Source organism: Balaenoptera acutorostrata, chromosome 14 (assembly GCF_949987535.1).
Source record: "Balaenoptera acutorostrata chromosome 14, mBalAcu1.1, whole genome shotgun sequence".
NCBI classification, from domain to species: Eukaryota; Metazoa; Chordata; class Mammalia; order Artiodactyla; family Balaenopteridae; genus Balaenoptera; species Balaenoptera acutorostrata.
In genome coordinates, this window is record NC_080077.1 from 45,460,044 (window position 1) to 45,478,891 (window position 18,848).

General features: G+C 37.5%; 1 protein-coding gene across 2 annotated transcripts in view; it reads left to right on the forward strand.

Moving 5' to 3' along the window:
* The window catches only part of FRK (fyn related Src family tyrosine kinase), a 97,727-nt gene that overhangs the window by 58,947 nt on the left and 19,932 nt on the right, over nt 1-18,848 (forward strand). The window lies entirely within an intron of this gene.

An 18,848-nucleotide genomic window follows, 5' to 3' on the forward strand; every position in this document is an offset into this window, starting at 1 on the left:
TATAAATGTTTCAAATACACACACTCTATGTATGAGATGGAAAATATATGGATCTGCCTGTGTTTTCTCACTTTTGCATTATCTAGGAGCCTGTCTGTTTAGGGAAATGATAAGCAAGAAGCAAAATCTAAACTGTTGTCAAAATTGATCTTGCCATAATACCCTTTTTCTTTTTTCTTTTTGCATTTCATTTGTCTTTGCCTGGTAAATAGAAAATGAATTGAAATGCTGAATGCAAATGTGCTTAATTAACCAATGACATGTAACATTTGGTCAAATGTAGTTTTCCAGCTGAGAGTCAAGTGCATGTTTACTTTACAATACCCTAGGAAAGAAAAAGCACAGGAGACCTGAGAATTATCTTTAAGTGTTACAGGTGCTTATATATTAGGTAGTCATTAGTTAGCCAAAAGCTAGATTAAATGTTTTAGATTCTAGCATTAAAAATATAGAAGAAGAATATTTCCATGAGGAAAACAAAGAAAAAGTAGAATTAACTGAGTCATATCTTTGAATAATTCCCAGGCTACAGTGACTATTCTGAACACTTTCTTAGTAGAATATTAGGGAGCAAAACAGCTTTACAGGCTTAGAACAAAATTACAAGGATATTGGCTGTTATGTGCTGAGAATACTGTAATGCTTGCTTATGGATTTAGGAAGCTTTGTAGGCCCTACTTGGAGACCAGCATAACATTACAGATTCCTTTTCAATGAAGTCAAACCATTTAGAGTCTTTCAAACAAATTATCTGATTGCTGTGTATTCACTAGGGGACAAAGTAAATGCAGACCATTATGTTCTACTGAAAGGATAATTTTCTTATTAGCCAGAAGGAGGACTATACAGGAGAAAAATGGAAAGAAAAGGGTCTTCGATATAATCTACATTAAAACGAACAAACAAGTGAACAACCCAATTGCTGACTGTTGATTACCACTAAGGATCTTCAGGTATACCAGTCATGGATTTATTTCTCAGGGCAGTTGTCTCCTACTCAGTCTGAATTGATGGTCTTCAATTTTGCTGACAGTTATGCTGCTAATGGAAGGAAAATAATATCCCTTTTCTATCTCTGTCTTTCCCACGTGAGTTTTCCGTAGAAGTATTGTCTTTATTCCTCAGGCGACAATGGCTCGCAGCTGTCAGAGAAGCGCTTCACGACGGGGCATGATTTATTGATGCTGGGGCAGGCTGCTGAGAAACAGCAACCCAGGGTTGGGGTGGGTGCTAATTGGCTTGTTGTGATCCTTGCATGGCTGTCAGCTCCTGTGAGGTCTGAGTAGAGAGCTGAGGAGAGAGTTAGGGCTATGACACCTCTCCTAACGGCAAGACACTAATTAGCTGTGAATTACAGCAGTGCTTTTGGATATTACGTATTATACGTGGTAGCCAGAGAATCCGTCTTCATTAGATGCATGACAGGTAGTTTTAGGGGCCTTACTGTTATTTGTCATTGGTAGAGAATTGTTTTTCTGATGAAAAATATGAAATTCTGACTGCATGTCAACCGGTTTGGCTATTTCTTGAATTCAGTCAATTACTTTAAAGGAAAGTATTATTGTTATTGCCATTAATATAAATTTGATGTTTGGCATTCCATAAGCATTTGTATTATCGCTTAAAGTACACTTTCGGAAAAATACACCTTGAGGGATAAAACTGAATTTCAGGCGAGTTTTTTCAGAAAGGATTTTGCATTGCACATTGTAATTTTACTTTAGGCAGCTCAGCATAGGAAAATCTCTAGGGTAGTAGAGGGAATTCCAGATTCATCCTCAGCGAAAGCTTTTTAAGAGTGAATGATAATAGATTAAAGATAGTTGAAAAATGACAGAGGACATGAGGCAGAAAAGCTCATCAGCAGTGTTCAGGGTGATGCATCTAGTAGCTGATATCATTTATTTATACACTGTCTATTTCTTGAACAAATATTTGAGTGCCTAGTCTGTGTCAGGCTTTTGCTAGGTCTAGAGCAGCAGGGAGAGTGAGGCACAGCCCCTGGCCCCAGTCTCCAGGAGGGTGATAACACAGCTGTCTGGTGAGACCAGAGGGGGCAGGGGCCCAGTCTCAGAGAGGAGTTAGGAAGGTTTCACAGAGGGGGCAGCACTTGTGTTCAGTTTGTGTCACAAGGTAGCCGCGTGGGAATGATTATTCCTGGCAAGGCAAGTGCACAGAGTGGAGAGTAAGGAGTGGGGAGGACAGTGTAGGTGTGTGTGTGTGTGTGTGTGTGTGTGTGTGCGCGCGCGCGTGTGTGGATGGGGAGCAGAGGTGGAGGAGAGGAGGAATGGCCAAAAGTGAGCCTGGAAAGGAAAGTTGGAACTAGACTGTTCAGGGCCTTGTATACCATGCTGAGGAATTTGGAGCTTTTTCTACAGGTCCAGATATAGAGGGAAGCTTTAGGCAGAAAGTGACTTGGTCTGACCTTTGATGACAGAGTGGAGAACAGAACGGATGAAAGATTTATAGATAATAGTCTGGGGAGGAGTGACGGGGCAAACACAGAGGCATCACTTGTTGCTGTCTGAAATCACAGGTGTGAGACAGAAGAGTCAGTCAGCATTCCGCGGAGTAGGGCCAGGGAACCTACACTCAGCTGGCTGCACTAATGCTCCTCTGTCCCCAGAAGCCTCACGGCCCCTCTGTTGCCCTCCTTTTTTTTATGGGGCAAGTGTGGGAATGGCCTTAGGACTCTTGATAGCAGTCTTTGCTTTGGTGCTAAGAAGTGAGTTTGGACATCAACTATTTGCAGGGTAATTTGAAAAGCCCAGTACCTCTGGACTTCGGCACCATGCAAAATTGTTGCTTCTCTTCTGTAGAAAAGGAAACCGTGGGGCCTGTTGGAAGTTGAATTCAGCTGCAGTCCTTCTTGCTGGCCATAGGGGGCGATGGTGGGACAGGCCCAGTGGATCCATTACCATGCCATCTAGAAAGAGCTCCTGGGGCTCTTTGCTAGAGAGTCTTGTTTATCTCCACAGGTGATGGCTTGAACCAGGGCAGTTTTGGCAAATAGAGGGTAGGGCATGGAGGTGAGAAATATTTAGAAGTTAGAGCCTATAGCAATTGGTAGTTGATCAGAAATGGGGTAAAATAAGGGAGAATGCAGAATCCAGGACGACTTGCAGATCTCTGACTTGAGTGATTGGGGGATAGTGGTCAATTGAGCCAAGATGAGGTCCATGGGAGGAGATACTTACAGGAAGAGAGAAGAGGGGACCAAAGGAATTAAGTTCAGAGGTGTTTGAAATAATTGCAGGAGGACATACAAGGGGCCATTATCTCTTTTTTGACTTGTGTCTGCTGATTTTGAGCTGAGAACTCACTGTGATACATCTCCATTACAGTGAACATGTAGGTCCCATGGAATGTGCAGGACTTTTATAATAGTACTTTGTGATTGCTATGAAGTCTGTTCTTGAGAATATAGGTAGGTCTCTGTAGCAACATAATTTAATTTTAAAATAAATATACTAGAATTTTTAGAACCAAATAAATGTTTTATCCTTCAAAGGAATAGACTGCTGTTGTTCAAAGTATTGCACAAATGGTAGAACTCGCTTTACAGAAAGGATATCACTTTATGTTAAAGGCCTTAGCTGGGCAATTATATGTTCATTAAGTGCAGCTTTGATACTTGGAAGTGGCCAGAATTATCTGAAGCCACTTTCTGAATAACATGGATGATTAATCCGAGCGAAACCATGGACTTGTAACTTTGTAAATATTGCTGCATGCCTTATAAATTAATTCTGAAGGCAGTTCAAAAAGTAATGAGAATAACAGCAGCTTCATTAGGGAAGATGTGTATCTGTTCATGTTGACCTTGTGTGTATCCTTCATGTTGAACTTACATATTCAAAGAGTCTTTTATATTTATGAGTAACTCTTTCACTGTAGGTAAAAATGTGCTTCTCAAACTAGTTTATACAGTCCTTGAGCCGAAGCAACATATTTTTGTTGCTTCTGTTTCATGCTTCTTCTCTATCTCCATAGTTTCTAGTACAGTTTGTAAAGACAATAGATGCTCAAACACTCACCTCTTTACCCTGTCATCTACCAAGAGCAAAGATAAGCAAGGCCATTGTCATATTCTTAAACCTCTGAAGTCTGGACCATGTAAGATCACAAATAATCCTCTTCTTTGCTGTGTTTCAGACTTATTTTAAAAAGACAGTTTCTCACCTTGTTTCCAGGTAACAAGACTTCTGTAGAGGAGACAAAATTGGAAAAGGATGTCACTTGCATTGTGGCCCTGTCTCTCTCCACCCAGCACAGGGTTCAGACCCAAACTCACTTTCCACCAGCCACTGAGATACCATTATTGCTCCCAAACTTTTTTAAGACCTGCTGATTCATTCTAATCTGATGCTGACCAATGGCAAAAGGCTGTGTGTTTCATTATCAGTCCTCTGAGCCTCCATTTATTCTTCATTTAAAATTAATGTGGACATAGTGGCCACAAGAGTGTGTCAGGAATTCTATTACTATTAACCATGGATGTAAATACAATTGTATATCCCAAGGAGGGGCAAGTATTAAATGGTTGGAAAAAATTGCTCCTTGAATTTATTATGCAATGAAATGTCTTATGGATTCTGGGAGCATTTTGATATTGGTTAGAGATGATGTTTTGCTTTTTAAAAAATACACAAGCTGCAGAAAGAAATTTTTGTTAATAACTCCAGTATCTCATATAAAATGTATTGAATTTTAAACATGTTGGTGCCATCTTAGAAAATGCCTTTTAATTAAAGTCATAATTTAGTTGTGTTCAACTTAATTGCAAATATCATCGCCTATAATAGCAAGTGGCTTTTTGGGTCAGTTATCGTATATGCTGCCCTTTCTTAATGTTACTACTGATAAATTATATTTCAGATGTTTTAAATACTCTATAAAGTTAAATTAACATTTTATTATGTAGTACATATATCTGTGTTTGTGTGTGTACGCAAACATACACACACAGATGCACAGGCAAAGAACTTTTTTCTCTAGGGCACTGCTCATGGAGAAATCTTCTATTTTACTGAAAATCCATGGCTAGCATTTCTAGAAGTTGCAGTATTCTTTAGGGTGCTTGCAATTTTTTTTTTCTTTTGCTTCTCTATGAACACCACATGTTGACTCATCTAAATTTTTTCTTCTCTTCTGCTTACCTTATTTTGTTTATTAAAAATATCTTTTCTGTATGAGTAGTTTGAGCTATTTGGAGGCAAGCACAACAAAGAACTGATGCATATTATTGCCCTTTGAATGTAACTTTATAGTAATCAATTCCAGATATTAAATAAATGAGAAGTTGATAAGTCATGTGGAGGTTGGTGAAATTGCTACCTTTTCATACTTCATGACATATTCCATTCTCTTTTTTTTTTTTCATTTTATTGGCTGCCAAATTAAATTGATCCTTTATTTACATTTTGTCCAATGTTGTACTTCAAATGAAGATAGCAGCTAGCTAACAATCATTTAAGTTAGCATCCCCTACATTCTATTCAAGAATATACATGAGAGATACAGAATCAGAGTAGCCCTGTAAACTGAGTCTATCAATCAATGATTTGTTAGACTCTAGGTAAATATTCTCCCAACTTCAGTGTGAATACAGGTGAACTGACATATAGGAGCAGACTTTGACTTTTGCATCGGTCAGGGCTAGTCATAAAGAAGGTGTGAGGATGCTTTGACCCCTGCTCAGTGTGTGCCCCTATCTTGGAGAGGCAGGACGTGCAGATACCAGGAAACCAGGCAGCCACTGTTTTGGAACCGACTTAGTGATTTGGGTCTTCCCTGGGCATCTGTGCATAGCCCCCCCCTTTTCTACATCCAAGTGGAACAGCAGCTTCCAGCATAGTAAATGTTATAAGGGCGGAAGATGACAGATGATGACTGTGTGTTACAAATTAGGTGAAGTTAACCTTAAAGAAAGAAGGAAATAAGAACTCTGCTCTCCTGTGATTGTGTTTTTCATACATTCTTCTGCTTAAACAAACAACTCAGCATTGCTACCTTAGTTTGGGCTGCTATAACAAAATGCCACAGACTGGGTGGCTTAAACAACAAATATTTATTTCTCACAGTTCCAGAGTCTGCAAGTCCAAGATCAAGGTGCCAGCAGATTTGATATCGGTGAGGGATCTCTTCCTGATCTGCCTTCTTGTTGTATCTTCACATGGCAGAGAGAAAGAGCGCTCTGGTCTCTTTCTCTTCTTATAAGGGCACTAATCCCATGATGAGGATTTCACCCTCGTGACCTCATCTTAATTACCTCCCAAAGACCCACCTCTTAATGCCATCACATTGGGGATTAGGGCTTCATCATAGGAATTTGAAGGGAAAACAAACATTCAGTCCATAGCAATTACAAAGGACTGGATTCTATTTCTTATGGCAGGCATGCCAAGTGAGTAGGAGAATATCCACCCTTCCTCCAGCAAAGCCACAGGAGCTGAACATTTGCTAGACATCGGAAGTATGTTTAGAGGCTTGGTGTGTTAGCTGCCCTGCTGTGCGTGTGCTAAGAGAAGGAAATGTACACTCATCTAAGTGGATGGAAAGGAGGACAGGTTGCATATGTTTTTTTCCTGAGCATCAAATTTCTTTGCAGTCAAGGATAAGTATAATAAAAACAAAAGTCATGAGATTCTGGATGCTCAATAACAAAATTTTCCAACCTATGTTCTAGAACAGGAATTCTTTGGTAAGTCAAAAGCGTTCCATAGGACAGAGGGTTCAGGAGTTAAATACATTTGAAGAACACCTCATATTATATCCTCTGACTCAACAAAAGCACATTAAAGTCTCAAAAGTCCTACAGCCAAGAAAGTTAGCTTTTCAACCCAGAGTTTTCCAAATTACTTGATCATAGAACCATTTCTTTTTCTCTCAAACATGATTTGGGAAAAAATAATTGTATAATAGATGATAAACAATAATCTGAAGATGTAGAGAAAACTCATTTTTTGAGACATATTCACTAAAAGGAACAGAAGAAAAAAATTGAAAGCATTTGATTTGAAACTATAAAATACAAGAAAACACAAACTCTATGAAATTAGGCATCAAAAGGAGCATGAAAAGGCAATAGATGGGAGATAGGAAGCAGAAAAATTGTCACTTTAGGGATGTAAAGGGCAGACTTGAGTGCTCTCTGGAGAGAGAAGAGAAATCAATGAAAATATGTAAGGGTAGATCATGCACAAACAGAAGACATTTCTTTGACATTTAGTAGAATAATTAAATGGAAGCAACAGTTAAATATGTAGTAGAAGAAAACTTTCCTGAGCTAAAAAAAATCTGTGCTCGTAGATTAAAAGTACTCCTAGTTGTTCTAAGTAGCATAAATGAAAAGATACATACCTAGGGTATCTTTTCAAAATACTTTACTATCAGGCATAAAGGAAAAATTCTCTGAGCATCCAGGAAAAAAAATAATTGCAAAACAACTCCACACCATTAAATACCAAAACTCCATATAAACATATAGAGTCTTTGTTTCTCCCTAACTTTATTTTTAAAGTTGAAAAGATAACTATGTCCTTTCACCTAAACTCATCAATTGTTAACACATGGTGACATTTACTTTCCATCATTCACATATCTATATATGTCTCATATATGTAACATATATGTAAGTTGCAGGTATTATGTCACTTCACCTTTAAAAGCTTTAGTATTAGTATGTATGTCCCAGGAATAAGGACCCTCTCTTACATTATTACAACCCTATTATTAACCCCCCAAATTTTCACACTAATGCAATAATATTATCTACCATAGAGTACATACTCAAATGTCTCCAAATGTCCTTGCTAACCCTTTGTTTATTTATTTGCTTTTTGATACAATAAAGGATTATGCATTGCATTTGGTTCTGTATATAAAAAATCAATTTTCAAAAATATTGGCAAGAATATTTTGAATTATTTTTTAACCATTCATGTATTCATTGATTCATTCATTCACCCGTTCATCATAGAACTTTCATTTGTGTTTGCTATATGGCATAATTGTGTAAACAACTAAGCAGTTCACACTATAACATGCACTTGATTATTATGCATATAAAACACTAATATGCAAAGTGCTTTAAGAATCCAGAAAAGAGAACAGTTATTTTCTGAAAGGGATTAAAAAAGGAGGGCATTACAGGGAAATGAGACAACAGTCAACACTATACCAAATAGTGAGTAAGAATAAATGGAAAATAGCATGCATAAAACTTATTTTTCTCTTAAGATAATGTTCATTCTTAAGAATCTTTCTTCCTTTGAAAAATCAGGTGATGCTCCTTAGATTAAAAATAAATCATTTTCTGTGATGCACTTTTGAACCTTTTAAAAAATAAAATTGAGATCTGTAAATTGTTCATCCATTGCCACCAGTATGCTTTAATAACTAACAAGGTGCTAGATTGTATGTATTATAAATGAGATCATGATAAATTCAATATGGGTTATATTTTTGGATAGCACGACATTGCCAGACCTGAGGTGCCCGACCAGTTCTCTCTGGATCTTGGGCTTTGATAATATATAAATTTAATGATCTCAAACTGGGAAAAGGGGGGAAGGATTAAAAGCAGAGTTGAGCAGTGGAATACAAAAGGAGGCATAGATAAGGAAGAACATTTGAGGCATGGTGCTGGATTTTGGATTGAACAGAAAACTAAGACATCTCTGCTCTGGAAATGAAAGTCAGAGACCAGCAGGCCTTCCAATTCCTCCTCCTTACCGCCAGGCTTGAGCAATTTAGTCCATTTTATACTTCAGGGAAATAATAGCTAAATAAACGTTTACATTTCAAGGTTACCTGATTCTTAAAGTATCTAAGCAATTTCTTTTTGTTACTCTGAGTGGCAAATACGTGTTACTGAAAAAAAATTGTAAAATTAAGCTTAAGCAGAATATTTCACATGGTGTTTATACAAACAGGGACATTGTCTGCAATGCTGAATGCTATATGTGTACCTTTATTTGAAAACCAAAACACCATGCTGGCTTCTGCTTTCTGCTCCCCACTCTTTACAACTGCAGCTCCTGAGGGCTTTCAGTCAAACATGTGCCCCCTCTTGTGGCATGTCAAGAAATAGCATGCCATCATGGAAACAATACAGTAGTTTAGATTGTTTTCATGACCCATTAATTTATAGGAAGGGGAAGAATATCTGATTTTAGTTGAAAAGAAGTTTATAATTTTAAGATACCTCTAGCAACTTGTACTATAAATATTAAAAACACCCGACTGGCAGTAATCTTACTTTATTAATGTCAAAAAATTAACCAGGGTTTACATTTTTCTTAATGATTCATGTATCTAGTTTCTTTGTAGTGAAAGTTACATAAGATGTGTTCATGATGTAAAAAGTGAATGAAATAAATACAGTCCAATTTAATAAAAGAGTAGCTCTAATTTTAAACTGTGTATTTAAAATGATATATGTATATTAGCTACTTTCTATTTGTCAGCATTGCATCTATCATGAAGTCATTTCTAATGCATTTTAGAAACGTGCTTTGCATTAAGCTATTAGGCGCTTTGGCACAGGGATTACAATTTAAGGAAGTATTCTGTTGTCTTAAAAGCCTATGCATGGCAGAGACTAAATTTATTTCCTTATTTGTTTCAGCAGGGCAGGGACTTTCCTTAAATCCTCTCTCATAGCTATCTCCCTTTCACCTGCAGATGATTTTAAAAATGTTTTGCTAGAAATAAAATATGCAGGAAGCAAAAACATAAAAGGAAAGAAGCAAAAATTATTTTCCTATTTTCATATAATTTTAGTAAGCATCATTTTCTGTATATCTCTTATATGTATAATCGTGAACAAAATGATGATCCAGGCCTTAAAGAACTTGGGATTCATTCATTCATTCATCAAATACTTATTTAATGCATACTATGTGCAGTTGGTATTCAGAAGGCTGGGCTACAATGGTAAACAAGACAGTTCCTGCCCTCATGAAGTGTATATTCTAGTTGGCAGTGGAGGGGAGATGCCAACTAAATAGAAAAGACACACTCGTATAGGAAAGATATCTACTTATTTGTTGTGTTACTCTGGTTTTTACAAGACTAAGCAAATAGTTGAAATCAAGGAAAGCATTTTGATTTTCTTTCTTTTTAAAAAATTTTTATTTACTTTTTGGCTGCGTTGAGTCTTTGTTGCTGCACGCGGGCTTTCTCTACTTGCGACGAGTGGGGGCTACTCTTCGTTGCGGTGCGCAGGCTTCTCATCGTGGTGGCTTCTCTTGTTGCGGAGCATGGGCTTCAGTAGTTGTGGCGCTCGGGCTCAGTAGTTGTGGCTCACGGGCTCTAGAGTGCAGGCTCAGTAGTTGTGGCGCACGGGCTTAGCTGCTCCGTGACATGTGGGATCTTCCTGGACCAGGGATCGAACCCGTGTCCCCTACATTGGCAGGCAGATTCTTACCCACTGCGCCACCAGAGAAGTCCCACACTTTAGTTTTCTATACAGACTCATGATGGGTTGGAGCAGAAATGAGGATTGCTTTCTTACATTGGAAATTTGAGAGAAATCTGGAAGCAGAATATTATGCTAAGATTATCTCGTTTGGGAAGATGAGGTCATCAGAGTGTCAGCTGGATTCTCCCACTAAACTGTAATAAACTCTGCGGCCTGCGTATGGCACTCTCCTTGGAAGGGCAAGGGGGGAAGGGGAGGACATACTGTTCAGACTCTTTAAAGCTTCTGCTAGGATGGGCCGTGTATTGTGTTTGGCCCCCACTCCAAAGCAAGTCCAAAGCTGCATCCTAAGTTTATGGGATGGGGAATGATGCGCCACCTATTGCAAGCCGTTGCAAAGGCCAAGAGAGAATGATTCACTGACCTCATGTCTCATGTAAGTAAATGCAATCAAAGGGCTCAAAATCCAGTAGGAGAGGTACAGTACAAATTACAGGAGCAATACTGTGGAATGACTTCATAGCAGAAGTCGATGTGCCGTGGGATATGAAGGGCCAAGTGAGCTGCTCTGCTTGCTTGAGTCCAGGGGCTTAATCGAGGAGGAGACGCCTGAAATGGGCCTTGAAAAACGAACTTGTCTATAGCACGTAAATAGAGTGGCATTGTAGTTGGAGTAAATAGTCTGTGCAAATGCACAGAAACAGAAAACACCATGGTGCCTTCAGGAAACTACAGATAAGTGTTTAAACCTTGAGGGTAGGGTGCAGGAGAGAATTCCGTTAAGGCGTGTGAACTTTAGGCAATGGGGTGCACTTGAAGAGCTTTAGAAAGGAGAATAACAAATTCAGATTTGTGTTTTAGAAGATGACTCTGGTGACTGTGGAAGCTGGACAGGGACGCAGGACACAGGGAAAACAGTGTATGAGCTTACTGCAGTGGTCCAGAAGAGAGGCTTTAAGGGGCGCGCCACAAGGTGATGGCAGTGGGGAGTACGGGCTGACGGGACATAATGCTCGACCAGAGATGAGAAGTCAGGGAGAGAGAGGAATTCGGCATGACCCTCAGATCTCTAGCTTTACTGTCTGGGTTTCAGGATGGCAGTGCCATTCACTGAGATAGAATATTCAAGCCGGGGAGGAAACTTGGGGAATAAGATAATGTGAATGAAAGTTTTGACTTGGTACATTTGAGGTGCTGGCAGGGAAGTTGAGTGAGCAGCTTAGCAGAGAGAGACTGGGGAGTCATTGCACATTCAGTACAGTCATCAGAAGCCAAATGTCTGCAATATTACTAAGAACGGTTGTGAGAGCTGATATGGTGGCCCAGGTGAGAACCAATATAGAAGGAGAAGATGGAGGCAGAGAAGCCTGAGAACCAGTAAGAATAAGAAAAGTAGAATCACTGTGTTAGATGGAGGAATGTTCAACCTGTGTTTCCCTTTAAAAGTGTCAGTTGCAGAAATAGACCTTCTCTGCAGCATTATCCTCATCTCAAGATTAAATAGTACCAATAAGCCTACTTGCTCCCGGAGCTGTGAGCAGTGTCTTGTGAGAGTTGCCTAAAAATACTTGCTGTTTGGCAATAGAAGGAGACAGCTAGTGGAGGGATTGAGAGTGTGGCGTGGGATTCAGAGTCTCGTTCCCTGGTTTTGACTCACAGAGTGAATATTTTACCTGCTTTGTATCCAGGGGAAAAGTATTTAAATCTCCCTCGACTTTAGTTTCTCCTCTGTAAAATGATGAAAATAATATCCATATCCCTTAGGGTTGGTATGAGAATTAAATAAAATACTTCACAAAAAAGCACTTAGCACAGTGCTTGCTGAAGGCAGGTGCTCAATAAAAATCCAATTGCTTTTATGTTTATGCGTCAAGAATATTACCTTTTGCACAGAAAGATGGAGATGTTGGCCCACCTTGCATTGGAACACGTACTTTGAACTGTTTTTCTGGGGTAGTGATGAATCATCCTGAGTACCCACGGTTGTTTACCTGGTTCACCCCTGAACTAGTGAGAGTCATTAGGAAGATGGTTGGCCAGCCTTCAAAGTGTAGCCTGTGACTAGGAGATGGTTTGTCTTTATATGAAGTGTTACCTTAACATGACCTGAACTGTGCTGGCCGGAAGTTATGACAAATGAAACCAAATCTGAACAGACTTGTGTAAACTTTGCCTAATACTTGTCTGAAATAAATAGCAGGAATATATCTTATATCAAGGGTCCTCATTTAATATGAAGAAATTTCCAAGAATGAGAGCTCTCTGCTTTTGGAAACGCGAAGAAATAATGAGCAAATTACCAAAAGTTGTCTTGCATATGTAAAAACAATGAAAAAAAGGAAGGAGACGGTATTCTGCTGTGAAAATCAATTAGCTAATACACGAGAAGGTCCTCTGTATTTTCACAAGAAGATAAAAATTGATTTCAAGGTATTTCAATTATCATCCATTACATATCTCCAGGACTTTCATGTTCACTCTGTTTAACATGTCTCCTCATTACCGAAATGGGGTGCAGAGAAGAAGAGAGATTCAGGGACTGAGTTCTCCTTCATCATAGAGAAGGCTTCCTGAGGGTTTGGGGAGAGTTTGATAGGGAAGGGAAAGACGGCATTCTAAAAGTCCTAAAACATTCTCCTGAGAAGTTAGTAAATTATTACTTGAATAAAAAACAACAACAACTAAACAAAATAGGAAACAGGAAATAAACAGTTAAAGGTTTCTACTATTTCTACTGTCATTCACAGGACACCCTAGATGACTAGACTTGGATTCCAACCCTGCGAACAAATAGTAGTTTATTTTGAAACTCTAGGCTCATCAGTAAAAGAGGCATTTAGACGAAATCATCTTTAAAATTTCTTGTCATTCAGATGTCATATTCTCCTTTCGTTGATAGAATAGTAGGATTTGCAAAAACTGTCTAGTCTCATATTGCTCTTTCTGAGATCTCTTATAATTTGAAACTTCTAAGGGGAGCATCAAACCTCCCATGAACAGAAACCCCAGAGAACCAGCCTATTCTGGTGTTGGGCAGTTCATTTCATTAGAAATTCTTTCTTATGTTTAGTAGATGTGCCTTTTTATTTGATTATTTATCACTTCATTTGTGAATGTGTTTATTTACTTCTACGAAAGGATTTAAGTTGGCTTACGTTGCCGAAACAGTGCAAAATACAGCTAAACATAAAAAAGGCAAATCAATGAAAAAGAACAAAGAAACAGATCTTGCTGAGCCTCAAGTGGGAGATAAGTATCACAGTTTAGAAATCAGTTTAGCTGGGAGTTCTCTGGCAGTTAAGGCAGAAAGGGAACCATATTGCGCTTCTCACTGGGTTACGGAAGAAGAGATGCATTATATTTTAAGCGTTAAGTTCAAAGAGAAATGAGTTCATGGGGGGGTCTTTATATAAGGAATATCAAGGATCATTATAGTCAGTGTCTTGAGCAGTATATGTGGACATTGTCTTAGGTAGTTAATTCTTACATTGCCTCTCTAAAAAAGTGGGAAGCATTATGTATATATTTTTATTTTAAATTCACTATACCTTCATTACAGTTGGTTTGGAAAAACAGAGTGAGTAAAATACTCACAAATCTGCCAATCTAACTCAGCTGTTACCATGTTGGCAAATTGAATCACCTTGGCCCTCATGCAGTTATGGTTTTCACAAGGAACCTCAGCTGGGTTCCTTCAGCTGGAAAAGGCTCCAGGATGTGTGAGCAGCCAGATGTATCCTCATGTTTAAAATAATACTATTCTCTTAATTTTGTATCCCAATTATTTCACTTAACACATTATCTATTTTTTCTTGTTACTACATAATTTTTATGATTATAGTTTTAACTCTTAATTTTCAGATTTGCTACAATTTTCCAGTCATTTAATGCTGTAAAAATGCTGCAGTGAACATTCTTATATATATTGCTTTCCCTGTTTTGGCTGATGAACAGTAGTTAGTTTCCTATACAAATGTTTTCATTGAATTTCATGTTGGAAATGGGCCCACATTAGTGGACATTATAAGAACCAGCCCTTTGCAATGTGTTAGTGTATTTACTATTAAGAATCTTGACGATGATATTGCTCATTACATTTTCTCTGTGTGTGTGTGTGTTTTATGAAGACCTATGTGAGAAATTTCTCTCTCATTTCAGTACCAGCAATAGTGTTTTGGTTTTTTTTTTTGAGTAACAGTTTATTAATATTTTATTCAGGGACTCAGGTAACTGAATGAGTTTCTTTCATGGTTTTGAGCTGTCAAAAATGCGGAGAGCCAAATCTTTGGCCCACATCTAGCAAACATGGATGGAAATCTAAAGAATACCTTACATAAAGCATACCAGCCTTGTTCCTGGAGTCATCGTCCTTTCCTTTCCTTTTTGTCCACTTATCTTAAATTTCATTTTATTTTGATAATGTATGCAAGCCTTTGGATCTTTCTGGAACAAAGCAGATATATAACTAAATGAATGCATGTAAATACTTGGATTATTTCCTTAGGGTAAGTTTTGAAAAGTAGAAGCACTGGCTTTCATGTCACATTAAATCTTAGTCCAGTGAAAGCCTTTCTGTAGGAAACTGAGATAATATAATCCATGGATATAAATTCCTGATGCTTTATTGCAGATATAATACTGAATGAGAAGTTAAGAGTCCCGAGAGGAATAAAAAGTCAAGTTGTTTCCCAGAGACTTTCTGTGCAATATCAGATGCTACAAATGCTATTTTCATGTAAAACTGTGGTAGATGCTTTTTAATTAAATTATATGACAAAATATTGAATGTTATATTATGTATTAATTAAAGTGATGCTCATCTTCATAAGGTATCATATGTGTAAACAACAAAACTGACATTTTGTTCTGAAAATTTAAGAGCCAGCTTTGATTGGGGATTGGCCTGTTTTAATAAGGAGTTAGACCGTAGGGGTCTTGAGGATAAGACCAACAGTTTTCTCAAAAATATCCTAAGTATTTGGACAGATATGTGGTTCAGGCTCATGGATTTCCATGCTATATAATATGGAAGAGATAGTTGATGTTTGCACGTAAGGGTAGTTGATTATGTTGTCTTTGACTATAAAAGTACCTCAGCTGGTCTATTGGACCGGTAACAATGCTGGAAGACCTCAGGACATGAGAGCTATCAGATGTATCTTCAAATAGATTTTTTAAGTTTTTTGAGTCACCTAATGTAGACATTCTCTTAATGAGTCTTCACTTAACCTAGCAGTTTAGTAGTCAAACTTACTGACTGATGTCCACAGCACACTGAATATGCCTGGCTGGGAGACAGGTGACCTTGGGGACCCAGTAGTTGAGTTTTATGCATGAAGAGAGTCAAATCTGTTTGTTCCTTTTGGTTTAGTGGATTTTTTCTTCATCAGAAAAGAACAAGTCGTCTACATGATACCACTTTAATATTTTGAGAGAGGTGTAATTTCTTCTTTCAAAACTACTCATACAGGAATTCTATTCTGTTTGCTGTAGAACAAAACACAGTGTAAAATGGGTGTGTGTGTTAGATTCTGTTTTAATGGGGGAGACAGTGTAATAACTCAATTTAATGTTATTTACTTACTGGTGTAGAACTATCTTAGCATGATTTCTAAAGCAATGGTATAGGAGGTGTTATCATGATTATCTTTATAATAGTTTTGAAAAGCACAAACCACCCTTCCAAAGAGAAATCAAATAAACAGGAGTTTACATGTGTAGGAGTTCTCTCACACAGAATTAATGGCAGTTTCTTCACTTAATATGCTTGGTAGCCACTATGTTATGTAGCCTTTATTGTGCAAAGAGTGGAAACTTTTACTTTGGAAGTGGCTCTCTTGTTGACAAAGCTATTTGATAATACTGATATTCTAGTATAGTACTCACACATTGCACATTTAGAAATGTCTATCATCCTTTGTGAATAATGACACTCAAACTATCCCTGTGAGAGTATATAGATAAGATCATTATTTTCATTTTCTAGATAAGGAAACTGAAATGAAATTCCTTGCCGAAGGTCAAAGAACAAATTACTGGGAGAATTAGATTAGGGCAGTGAGTTCTTGATTTTCAATCCTTTGCTCAATCATCTAAGTCATATTGTTTTACCCAGTATGGGAACAGATTATTTTCAGTCAGTAAGAATAAGGCTGTGCCCAGATGATGCCAGAAGACCAGCTGAAAAATGAAACTCTGCTCAGTCATTTGTTTATCTGTAAAATGCCAAACTACTTGTTATACTGATATTTTTCACTAAGCCTAATAGGTTGTCTCATGTCTTGCAGACATAGCCTCTAACTTAATGTTTATATTGTACTAAAATTAACTTTAATTTCTGGAGGTTCTGTCTTTTAAAAACTTAATTTTGGAATATCATAATTATTTAATATGTTCTGAATAATACGTTAGTCATGTGGTAAATTGAGGAAAAAAACTCTTTGAAAGTGTTTTTTGATGAAATCTCACTCCTTTGTGCAGTGGTAGACAAACTCTTTTCTATCATCAGAGACTATACGATAAGATCTCACCATTAGGAGAAAGCTGGGCTTCTACGTCTGCCACCAACTCCTTATAAATTCATTTGGGCCTGGCATTTAGGACTGAAATCATAAGACTCCATCTCTATATCACATGCATTCTCGCAGAATCAGTTACCCTGGATGTGAAGGTGGCCAAATAATCAGGTGACCAGTGCCATGGTCCTTATAGAAGGTCATGGGCAGAAATAGCTGAATCCTTTCAATGATCAACAAACCTTTATTGTACTCCTCATACATACTTACCTTCATCTCTACAATATATTCTAATTCTTGGACGTGTTCTGGTAGATTAAGCGGTTGACAGGTGAAACATTTTCCCCTAGGTCAAACAGCATAAATGAGAGTCAAGATGTAAACTCAGAATGCCTGGCTTTTAGTAGCTCAGTTCATTCAATTGTGATGCTACTGAGTTTGTTGATGGATGATTCCATTATATTTTATATAATGTTTACATGTTTTGCAGTTAAACTACTAAAATGCTTAACTAATCTGAACTCATAGTAATTCACAATAAGAATGGCACAAGCATTATCATTCACTTATAACCTGTAGAATTTGGAATAGGTTTGGTTCAATAATAAAGATCAAAGCAAACCAGAAAAGGAATAGAAAATTCATTTCTCCTTAGTTCTGAGACCTTCTGAATTCAATCTTTATTAGGAATGACAGTTTGCAAATGTGTGGACTCACTACTAACAAATTAAAATCACTTAAAAAAACCACTTATTTTGGATTTGATTACTCAGGAATACAATATTAAAAGTGCCTTCATCCTGACTATGGTGTATTGAATTTCCCTGATGTAGCTTCTGTGATCTAATCTAAAAATTATACATATATATATATATATATATATATATATATATATATATATATATATATATGTCTAGACTGAAAACTTAAATGAACTGCATATAAGTAATCTATGATGCTGGTCAGGGATGGAGTACTTATTCCTGTGTTATGTTGCAAAGCTCAAGAAATTAGATATAAACATGAATGACTGTCCTCTAATAGTATTTATATGCTGGGGCTAAGTTTTTTTCCTCTATTTAAAAATAAAATTCCAGGGAAGTCTTGACTTAAAAGTATTTGTATAATTACCTGTTTAATTTTGCAGCAGACATTTCAGAAGCTTACATTTCTCTTCAAATCCAAGAGTTAGTGACATCATTCATTCAGCTAGCAGATGTTTATGTTAGTTGTTACTCTGTGTCAGGCTCTGAGTAGGTATTAGTTCAAGACACAGAGTCCCTGCCCTTCACAGAGCCGCCTCCACTGAGATAAATCCACCGTCACAATTAAACTGGGTAATGTGATAGAAAGGAGCTGGGAGGAGTACATGCAACAGGGTGATGGGGGAAGGCTGGTTCTGAGGATTTAAACTGAGACCTGAAGAGGGGCTGGCTACTAGAAAATTCATAGAAAAAGCATTCAAGTGGTGTTCAAGGCTCCAAGGTGAGAATTACTTTTTTTTGGTAATGTGTAGTTTTCACAATTTGTAGTTTTCTGAAAGCACTACAGAAAGAAATGAGAATTCAGAGAGAGAAAGCAACAGCCATTAGAAATGTTGGAACATTAGAGTGGAAACATTTGGAAATTTGGAGTTTTCTTAAAGCCTGCTCTTTTAATGATGAAGAAATGGAGGCCCAGTGACATTGCCATGTTTTGGTCACATACTAGTTAAATTGTAACCTGGGTCTCCCATCTTCCTGTCTATAGCTTTTTCTATTAAACAAAATTACCTTTATTGTGCTTGACAACTCTAGATGTATTGAAAGTATTGGTTTTTACAGTTGAGAGTTTAAACCTTTATCTACAAATAGTTGGCAAACATTTATTTAGGCTTCCTTTATGATCAGTGGCAATGGCCAAAACCA